Source organism: Bufo bufo, chromosome 10, assembly GCF_905171765.1.
Source record: "Bufo bufo chromosome 10, aBufBuf1.1, whole genome shotgun sequence".
Classification (NCBI taxonomy): Eukaryota; Metazoa; Chordata; class Amphibia; order Anura; family Bufonidae; genus Bufo; species Bufo bufo.
Window position 1 is genome coordinate 76,770,077 of NC_053398.1, and position 12,185 is coordinate 76,782,261.

Consider the following 12,185-nt stretch of genomic DNA (forward strand, 5'->3'; position numbering starts at 1 on the left):
GGAGGATTTGCATTCCATCCCTTTCTGAGACAGAATGGACCGAGGCATTAGCAGCTCCTACAAGGGTATCTCCCTCTGTCAATAATAAGATGGTACAGCTACATATACTTCATAGAAGCTATCTTACTCCTAGTAGGTTGTTTAAAATGGGTAGGACTGAGAACGACAACTGCCTAAGATGTCATCAGGCCAATGCCAACTTCTGGCACATGATGTGGGAATGTAGACTCATACAAAGTTTCTGGAGAGATGTGACGTCCTTATTGTCAGATTTAGTGCCAGGAAATGTTCCCCTTTGTCCTAAGATGTGCTTGTTGGGAATTATAGATGAGGAGCAGTGGTCTCACCATCATAGGATATTCCTGGAAGAAACTTTATTCCTGCCTAGGAAGACGATAGCCCTTAGATGGATGGCTGATAGGATAACTAATGTTAACCACTGGAAACAGGTAGTAAATCAGATTATTCCTCTAGAAAAAGTAGTCTACATTCACAGGGGGTGCCCTCAGAAATTTGAGAAAGTGTGGGGGGAGTGGTGTGCGTCCACTAATACGCTAAATTCTCGATGAGGTCCCATATATATATATATATTTATATGTAGATTTTCATGGGAAATGTAGAATATTCATGTATTCAATAGTCATCTGTGATAAAATCCCTGATATGTCAAGTGTGAAACTGTCTAGGAATTGTATTGGTAAATGTCAGAAACCCTGCTGCGTCCAGGGGAAATTACAATTACACCAAGAATAATGTACCACGAAATGTTTTATTTTTTTATTTCTTATGATTGTTTTAAGTCAATTTGTATGTTGACTCTGTATTTTCATTTATTGGATTTATTGACATGCCAAAAATGTCATGTACATTACTATTGCACCTTTATACTCCAATAAAACGAGTTTAAAAAAAAAAATACTGCTGTTATATTTTTCTTTAAAAAACAAAACCTTTCTGTGTTAGATAGTACATTTGCGGCCTGCACTGCATTTCTGACAGTCCAATACAACCTTTAAATAATGCTGTTTTTATTTTTCTTTGAAAAAAACTTACTTTTTGTGCTAGATTAAACATTCGCGGCCTGTGCTGCATTTTTGACAGTCCAATACAACCGATAAATACTGCTGTTATATTGTGGTTTGAAAGAAACACCCTTTTTTGTGCTAGATAGTACATTTACTGCCTGCACTGCATTTTTGACAGTTCAATACAACCGATAAATACTGCTGTTATATTGTGGTTTGAAAAAAACACCCTTTTTTGTGCTAGATAGTACATTTGCGGCCTGCGCTGCATCTCTGACAGTCCAATACAACCGTTAAATACTTAAATAAAGCTAGAATGATGGGCGAGCACACTTCATTTGTATCATGTAAATAAAATTTAATTAAATCCGATATAAGTAGACACGTGTATATACATAAAATCTAGTCATTCAATAAAATACAATAAAATACCATAAAACCTGAATGTGCTTGATATAATACACTTCAGTTGATACCACAGATTGATAATAATTGCGATAATTTTCAGTATAATAGAGTCCAGTTAATAATATTTAGACCAGAGTGCTATATAGCAATTGATATCATATATTGGAAGTCCGCTTATTTGATGAGGTTGCTTAGGTTTTCCTATCAGGCGACCTCTAATCACAGTTGCGTTTCACGGATGTTGCACACACAGTATATACTGGTATTGTAATTTCAATATAAATGGATTGCGTGGATATCCTATTTCAGTCTCTGGTCGACTGCATACATTCAATTCTTGTATAATCCCAAAGCCTTGGGTGCCGGTTTTCTGCACCGGTTATGCTGGATAGTATTCCAAAGTCTCATGATCACTGTGAATATTGTAGCTTGTGTATAAAGGTTTCTTACCTCCCTCGTTGTGGACGGTCTGTTTCCAATGTGAGTCGGGCGACGCGGGACACTGCCGGCGTCTGACTTCGTTCAGCTGCAGCTGACTTACCCGAAATCTCACGAGATTTCCAAACAGGATTTCGTCCGATACAGCAGAGAGGGCACAGTGAATCTCCAGTATGTTTCTAGTTATTTGAAAAAGTCCTTCAATCCTTTTACAGCATGGCCATGCTTGTAGACGTGGAGGTGCTTTAGTTACAGGTGTGCGATCCGGCCCATACGCGTTTCGGGAACTCTCCTTCCCTTCATCAGTGGTGTCGCATCACCTGTTAGCCTCCACCTTTTATATCCCAAATAGCACCAAGATGTGGATCACTGGATTACTTCCTCTGAAATGCAGGCATGCGTTTTTTTTGTGCATGCGATTTTTATGCGTCTTTTTTGATGCTGTTGCGTTTTTTGTATCACTTTGTTCCTTCCATCAATATAAGTATATCTGTGTTGGCAGAATATATAATATCGGCTGCACTTAAAAGTTATTCAATTTAAAACTTCACAATATAAATCACTGAATTTCTTCCTCTAGAATATAAGCATGCGTTTTTTTGTGCATGCGTTTTTTTAGGGGTCATGCGTTTTTTCTTTCCTTTTGTTCATTTCATCAGTATAATCATATCTATGCAGACAAAATTTATAATATAGATTGTATATGGAAGTTATCCACTTTTGTAGTTACATTTGTGTATATAATAAATTCCTTTGTTTCATAACACTGTAGTCATAGATGAATGTTTAAAATGTTAAAATCAGACTATATCATGGTAAAATATATAAATAATAGTAGCGGATAATCTAATTATAAATGCATAATACATATTATAGTTCATGTACCCTTATAAGGGTCTGGAGTTGGAACACCTGACCATAGGGATAGCCCTCCAATAAAATAGATTTCTTTCAAATGCAAGGATCTCTAAATAGTAGTCTGTGGCTGGGGGCCCCCGTACCGAGTCCACGACGCAGTGCCGATAATCGGCAAAACTGCGGCGTGTGAGTCGGATCGGGGGCACCCAGCCTACAAGAACCCAAACAGCTCCAATTCTGCATTTAGACCCGCTGGTATCATCGATCCGAACTCAAATATGCGTATAGATTCTAGTTTGGACATCTGTTTAATATAGTTACCTCCTCGCCAGTGTCTATCTACCTTTTCCAGTGCCATGAAGATCAGTTGTGAAGGGTCTTTGTTATGGACGTCTCTGTAGTGTTTAGACAGACAATGCTTGTCATACCCCTTCCTTATGTTGGCTATGTGTTCTGCCAATCTGGTTTTCATGGGACGTTTAGTTCTTCCTATATACTGTCTCTTACATGGACACTGGATCAGGTAGATGACACCGGCGGTATTGCAGGTGAGGCATTCTTTCATCTCCCATTTATGCTTATTCTGGGTAGAGGAGATTGTTGTTATTTTCCTGGGTGTGGGGTTAATCCTACAGGCCATGCATCTACCACATTTAAAGAAGCCCGTAAGCTTCATCCAAGTGCTCATAATTGTATTCTCTTTCTTTGTTGATTTAGTTGATTTAATAGATGGGGCTATCTTTAAACCTAAATTAGGTGCTCTAGTAAATGTCAAAGTTGGTATGGTTGGTAGAAGATGGCCTATCACTCTATCACTCAGGATATGATGCCAATGTGTTTTTATAATTTTTTGCATTTTTTTTGTAATTGTTATTGAAGGGGAGAATGATTCTGGTATTTATTATTGTATTGTCTGGTTCTATCCCAGTCGTTGGCTCTTTATCAATAAAGAATGTTTGTCTATTTAGATTCTGTGTCTTCTCCAATGCTATATCTAAAATTTTCTCAGGGTACTGTTTATCCAAAAATTGTTTTTTCATTTTTACGGCTTCTGTCTCAAAATCTTCATCATGTGTGCAATTTCTTTGAATTCTGCGAAACTGGCCGAATGGGACATTAATCAGCCAGTTAGGCAGATGACAGCTAGAGAACTGTATGAAGCTGTTTTTTTATATAGATTTCGAGAACGTGTTGCATATATATTTCTTATCTATTTGTTGTATCCTTATATCTAGGAATTCTGTTTCCTCTAAAATATTCGAGGTAAATTTCAAATTCAGTTGGTTCAGATTAATATCGCGCAAAAATAATTCTAGTTCCTCTTTGCTGCTTTTCCAAATGAAAATGATGTCGTCTATAAACCTACGCCCTAGGACCAGATGCGCCCCAAGTTTGGGTTTGATGTAATTGGCTTCCCATTCTGCCAGAAATAAATTAGCATAACTTGGGGCGAATCTGGTCCCCATGGCGGTCCCACATTTCTGTAGGTAATAATTACCTTCGAAATAAAAATAATTGTGGGTTAAAATATAATTAATCCCTTCTACAATGAAATTAATATGTGCATCATCTGTTATCCCTTCTCTCTTCAGTTGTTCCTTTATTGCTGATGTACCTTGTTGGTGGTCAATTACCGTGTACAATGATTGTACATCGAGTGTACCCATAATCCACTCTGGTTCAGCTTCTAACTCTTCTAATATTTGTATGATATGGGTAGTGTCCTTGATAGAGGAGCTAGTCTTTTTCACAACTGGTTGTATTTGGATATCTATATATTTTGATAAGTTAGAGGATATTGAGCCTATACCCGAGACTATTGGTCTCCCTGGTGGTTTCACCAGGGATTTATGGATTTTGGGGAGACAATAGAAGACTGGTAATCTTCCGTGTCCCCCCAGAATAAAATCATGTTCCTGATTGGAGATAATCGATGCATCCAAGCCTTTCTTACATAACAATTTGAGTTCCAGATCAAATTCCTCCAGCAGGTCTTTTTTCAGCCTCATATATGTTTCCACATCATTTAACTGTCGGAGGCATTCTTCATTATAATCAGCCGTATTTAATACAACTACCGCCCCCCCTTTGTCAGCGGGGCGTATAGTGATAGCTTCATTTTTTTGAAGTTGTTTTATAGCATGGCATTCCTGTCTGGTCAAATTATTCCGACTCACAGATCCTGTTTTAATCTTGCGTATATCTCCCTCAACGTTTTTATAAAAGGTCGACATTTCTACACTAATTTCATTCCTCGGAAATAGAGTTGATTTCTTTTTCAGTAGAGGTTTATCTAATTGATCTCTATTGTTGGTCCCTACTAGTGGATTTTTTAGAAAGTGTTTCTTTAGACATACATTTCTTATAAACTTTTGAATCCCTATATAGACAGAGAATTTGTCCAATTTCTCAGTAGGGGCAAATTTAAGGCCTTTCTCTAATAAGCAGGTTTGTGAATGGGTGAGATTTATTGAACTCAAATTAATTATCATTGTGTCTTGTTGTGTTATTATTGGTGTCTCCTGTGTTGTCTTGTTCTTCCTGTGACTTCTTCGTGTCTTTTTGGACCTTCTATGTGTTCTTGTTGGTAGTGATATCTGGGCCTGTGTTTCCTTAAAGGGTAGGTGTCCTGTTGCCTTTCTTGAACATTGTGGTGAGGATAATTTTCTGGTGTTTGTGCTGGATAGTGCTGTCTGTGTCTGAGATTGTATTGGTGTGTTGGTGACTCTCGATTGTGAGTGGGGGGTGTGCGTTCTTTGTGTCTCATCTTGGTCCTCTGATGTGCTGGGGTGTGATCTAAAAAATGCTGATTAGATAATTGGTCATATCGGTTATTAACTGGAACAGTATAGTGACTTTGTAGATCCTCCTCTACCATTTCTCTATCTAGAGGGGGGATTGTCTCTGGGTTTGTTCGAATTGTCTTGGATCTCTTCTATCTGGGAGTTTTTTTGGAAATTTGTATATTTTCTCCCTTTCCTATTTATTATGTCGTTTTCAATTCGATCTAAGCCCTTACATAGTCTCTCCTGCCAGTTTTCAAATTCTTCATTCTTAGGGAATTTGTCTGTTAGTTCTTTCAGTTTTAATATCTTATTTAAAATTTCCAGCATTTCTGTACGTCTTTTGATAATTAATTTAGTCAGTGACACTGAGTGTGCAAATAATAGCGCATTCCACTCTTCCTCAAACTTGTCACTGAGTAAATCATAGCAATTATTATCAATCTGTGGTATCAACTGAAGTGTATTATATCAAGCACATTCAGGTTTTAGGCTGGGTTCAGACCTGAGCGTATTTTATATGCGCGTTTAACGCGCGTTCTTGTCGCACGTTTTTATGTGCGTTTTTTGCAATAGTAAACGCGCGTTTGACGCGCGTTTGTGTGATTGACTGCAGTGTCCTATGGCCACAAACGCGCGTCAAAACGCACCAAAGAAGCTCAAGAACTTGTTTGAGCGTAGGGCGTTTTTCAGCGCGTTCAACGCGCTGTAAAACGCTCAAGTGAGAACCAGGGCCATAGGGAAGCATTGGTTTTCATGTGTTGAGCGTTTTACAGTGCGTTTGAACGCGCTGTAAAACGCTCAAGTGTGAACCCAGCCTTATGGTATTTTATTGTATTTTATTGAATGACTAGATTTTATGTATATACAAGTGTCTACTTATATCGGATTTAATTAAATTTTATTTACATGATACAAATGAAGTGTGCTCGCCCATCATTCTAGCTTTATCCATTTATTTCCCTGAGGGTGGGTGTCCCTCTAATTTGGGCTAGCAGCACCTGTTCCACATTTCCTATGATTTTAATGATATTAAGAATGCAGAACCGATAAATAGAGATATGACTGAGATCTTCCGTGAATTAGAAAGTCTTTTGCAAAAACAGCTAAAACAATATTGGGAAATTAGGTCCCTACAACAATATGTGGAAAGCAATAGAATACCGAAGGGTCTGCTATTGCAAAAAATTCCAGCTAATGATTTACTCAGTGACAAGTTTGAGGAAGAGTGGAATGCACTATTATTTGCACACTCAGTGTCACTGACTAAATTAATTATCAAAAGACGTACAGAAATGCTGGAAATTTTAAATAATAAGATATTAAAACTGAAAGAACTAACAGACAAATTCCCTAAGAATGAAGAATTTGAAAACTGGCAGGAGAGACTATGTAAGGGCTTAGATCGAATTGAAAACGACATAATAAATAGGAAAGGGAGAAAATATACAAATTTCCAAAAAAAACTCCCAGATAGAAGAGTTCCAAGACAATTCGAACAAACCCAGAGACAATCCCCCTCTAAATAGAGAAATGGTAGAGGAGGATCTACAAAGTCACTATACTGTTCCAGTTAATAACCGATATGACCAATTATCTAATCAGCATTTTTTAGATCACACCCCAGCACATCACAGGACCAAGATGAGACACAAAGAACGCACACCCCCCACTCACAATCGAGAGTCACCAACACACCAATACAATATCAGACACAGACAGCACTATCCAGCACAAACACCAGAAAATTATCCTCACCACAATGTTCAAGAAAGGCAACAGGACACCTACCCTTTAAGGAAACACAGGCCCAGATATCACTACCAACAAGAACACATAGAAGGTCCAAAAAGACACGAAGAAGTCACAGGAAGAACAAGACAACACAGGAGACACCAATAATAACACAACAAGACACAATGATAATTAATTTGAGTTCAATAAATCTAACCCATTCACAAACCTGCTTATTAGAGAAAGGCCTTAAATTTGCCCCTACTGAGAAATTGGACAAATTCTCTGTCTATATAGGGATTCAAAAGTTTATAAGAAATTTATGTCTAAAGAAACACTTTCTAAAAAATCCACTAGTAGGGACCAACAATAGAGATCAATTAGATAAACCTCTACTGAAAAAGAAATCAACTCTATTTCCGAGGAATGAAATTAGTGTAGAAATGTCGACCTTTTATAAAAACGTTGAGGGAGATATACGCAAGATTAAAACAGGATCTGTGAGTCGGAATAATTTGACCAGACAGGAATGCCATGCTATAAAACAACTTCAAAAAAATGAAGCTATCACTATACGCCCCGCTGACAAAGGGGGGGCGGTAGTTGTATTAAATACGGCTGATTATAATGAAGAATGCCTCCGACAGTTAAATGATGTGGAAACATATATGAGGCTGAAAAAAGACCCGCTGGAGGAATTTGATCTGGAACTCAAATTGTTATGTAAAAAAGGCTTGGATGCATCGATTATCTCCAATCAGGAACATGATTTTATTCTGGGGAGACACGGAAGATTACCAGTCTTCTATTGTCTCCCCAAAATCCATAAATCCCTGGTGAAACCACCAGGGAGACCAATAGTTTCGAGTATAGGCTCAATATCCTCTAACTTATCAAAATATATAGATATCCAAATACAACCAGTTGTGAAAAAGACTAGCTCCTATATCAAGGACACTACCCATATCATACAAATATTAGAAGAGTTAGAAGCTGAACCAGAGTGGATTATGGGTACACTCGATGTACAATCATTGTACACGGTAATTGACCACCAACAAGGTACATCAGCAATAAAGGAACAACTGAAGAGAGAAGGGATAACAGATGATGCACATATTAATTTCATTGTAGAAGGGATTAATTATATTTTAACCCACAATTATTTTTATTTCGAAGGTAATTATTACCTACAGAAATGTGGGACCGCCATGGGGACCAGACTCGCCCCAAGTTATGCTAATTTATTTCTGGCAGAATGGGAAGCCAATTACATCAAACCCAAACTTGGGGCGCATCTGGTCCTATGGCGTAGGTTTACAGACGACATCATTTTCATCTAACTGGCTGATTAATGTCCCATTCGGCCAGTTTCGCAGAATTCGAAGAAATTGCACACATGATGAATATTTTGAGACAGAAGCCGTAAAAATGAAAAAACTATTTTTGGATAAACAGTACCCTGAGAAAATTTTAGATATAGCATTTGAGAAGACACGGAATCTAAATAGACAAACATTCTTTATTGATAAAGAGCCAACGACTGGGATAGAACCAGACAATACAATAATAAATACCAGAATCATTCTCCCCTTCAATAACAATTACAAAAAAAATGCAAAAAATTTTAAAAACACATTGGCATCATATCCTGAGTGATAGAGTGATAGGCCATCTTCTACCAACCATACCAACTTTGACATTTACTAGAGCACCTAATTGAGGTTTAAAGATAGCCCCATCTATTAAATCAACTAAATCAACAAAGAAAGAGAATACAATTATGAGCACTTGGATGAAGCTTACGGGCTTCTTTAAATGTGGTAGATGCATGGCCTGTAGGATTAACCCCACACCCAGGAAAATAACAACAATCTCCTCTACCCAGAATAAGCATAAATGGGAGATGAAAGAATGCCTCACCTGCAATACCGCCGGTGTCATCTACCTGATCCAGTGTCCATGTAAGAGACAGTATATAGGAAGAACTAAACGTCCCATGAAAACCAGATTGGCAGAACACATAGCCAACATAAGGAAGGGGTATGACAAGCATTGTCTGTCTAAACACTACAGAGACGTCCATAACAAAGACCCTTCACAACTGATCTTCATGGCACTGGAAAAGGTAGATAGACACTGGCGAGGAGGTAACTATATTAAACAGATGTCCAAACTAGAATCTATACGCATATTTGAGTTCGGATCGATGATACCAGCGGGTCTAAATGCAGAATTGGAGCTGTTTGGGTTCTTGTAGGCTGGGTGCCCCCGATCCGACTCACACGCCGCAGTTTTGCCGATTATCGGCACTGCGTCGTGGACTCGGTACAGGGGCCCCCAGCCACAGACTACTATTTAGAGATCCTTGCATTTAAAAGAAATCTATTTTATTGGAGGGCTATCCCTGTGGTCAGGTGTTCCAACTCCAGACCCTTATAAGGGTACATGAACTATAATATGTATTATGCATTTATAATTAGATTATCCGCTACTATTATTTATATATTTTACCATGATATAGTCTGATTTTAACATTTTAAGCATTCATCTATGACTACAGTGTTATGAAACAAAGGAATTTATTATATACACAAATGTAACTACAAAAGTGGATAACTTCCATATACAATCTATATTATAAATTTTGTCTGCATAGATATGATTATACTGATGAAATGAACAAAAGGAAAGAAAAAACGCATGACCCCTAAAAAAACGCATAAAAAAAACGCATGCACAAAAAAACGCATGCTTATATTCTAGAGGAAGAAATTCAGTGATTTATATTGTGAAATTTTAAATTGAATAACTTTTAAGTGCAGCCGATATTATATATTCTGCCAACACAGATATACTTATATTGATGGAAGGAACAAAGTGATACAAAAAACGCAACAGCATCAAAAAAGACGCATAAAAATCGCATGCACAAAAAAACGCATGCCTTCATTTCAGAGGAAGTAATCCAGTGATCCACATCTTGGTGCTATTTGGGATATAAAAGGTGGAGGCCAACAGGTGATGCGACACCACTGATGAAGGGAAGGAGAGTTCCCGAAACGCGTATGGGCCGGATCGCACACCTGTAACTAAAGCACCTCCACGTCTACAAGCATGGCCATGCTGTAAAAGGATTGAAGGACTTTTTCAATAACTAGAAACATACCGGAGATTCACTGTGCCGTCTCTGCTGTATCGGACGAAATCCTGTTTGGAAATCTCGTGAGATTTCGGGTAAGTCAGCTGCAGCTGAACGAAGTCAGACGCCGGCAGTGTCCCGCGTCGCCCGACTTACATTGGAAACAGACCGTCCACAACGAGGGAGGTAAGAAACCTTTATACACAAGCTACAATATTCACAGTGATCACGAGACTTTGGAATACTATCTAGCATAACCGGTGCAGAAAACCGGCACCCAAGGCTTTGGGATTATACAAGAATTGAATGTATGCAGTCGACCAGAGACTGAAATAGGATATCCACGCAATCCATTTATATTGAAATTACAATACCAGTATATACTGTGTGTGCAACATCTGTGAAACGCAACTGTGATTAGAGGTCGCCTGATAGGAAAACCTAAGCAACCTCATCAAATAAGCGGACTTCCAATATATGATATCAATTGGTATATAGCACTCTGGTCTAAATATTATTAACTGGACTCTATTATACTGAAAATTATCGCAATTATTATCAATCTGTGGTATCAACTGAAGTGTATTATATCAAGCACATTCAGGTTTTATGGTATTTTATTGTATTTTATTGAATGACTAGATTTTATGTATATACACGTGTCTACTTATATCGGATTTAATTAAATTTTATTTACATGATACAAATGAAGTGTGCTCGCCCATCATTCTAGCTTTATCCATTTATTTCCCTGAGGGTGGGTGTCCCTCTAATTTGGGCTAGCAGCACCTGTTCCACATTTCCGTCCAGAGTGAGCCACCCTTCCACTGTTTGTACAACCGTTAAATACTGCTGTTATACTTTTGTTTGAAAAAACACCCTTTTTGTGCTAGATAGTACATTTGCGGCCTGCGCTGCATTTCTGAGAGTCCAATACAACCGTTAAATACTGTGGTTATATTTTTCTTTAAAAAACAAAACCTTTCTGTGCTAGATTGTACATTTGCGGCCTGCGCTGCATTTCTGAATGTCCAATACAACCATTAATTTCTGCTGTTATATTGTGGTTTGAAAAAAACACCCTTTTATGTGCTAGATAGTACATTTGCGGCCTGCACTGCATTTCTGACAGTCCAATACAACCTTTAAATAATGCTGTTATTTTTATTTTTTTAAAAGACCCTTTTTGTGCTAGATAGTACATTTGCGGCCTGCGCTGCATTTCTGAGAGTCCAATACAACCGTTAAATACTGTGGTTATATTTTTCTTTAAAAAACAAAACCTTTCTGTGCTAGATTGTACATTTGCGGCCTGCGCTGCATTTCTGAATGTCCAATACAACCATTAATTTCTGCTGTTATATTGTGGTTTGAAAAAAACACCCTTTTATGTGTTAGATAGTACATTTGCGGCCTGCACTGCATTTCTGACAGTCCAATACAACCTTTAAATAATGCTGTTATTTTTATTTTTTTAAAACAAACTTTTTGTGCTAGATTGAACATTTGCGGCCTGCGCTGCATTTTTGATAGTCCAATACAACCGATAAATACTGCTGTTATATTTTTGTTTGAAAAAAAACACCCTTTTTATTCAAGATATTACAATTGCGACTTGCGCTTTATTTATGACAGTCCAATACAACAGTTAAATTCTGCTGTTATATTGTTGTTGTGGAAAAATTATTGTTCGCCGTATGGTCGCCATCTATCCTATGGAGATGCGCAGATTCGTTCGCATTTGCGTTCGCATCTGCGCAGAGACTTTCACACGATGGTCTGGTCGTCCCGACCTTT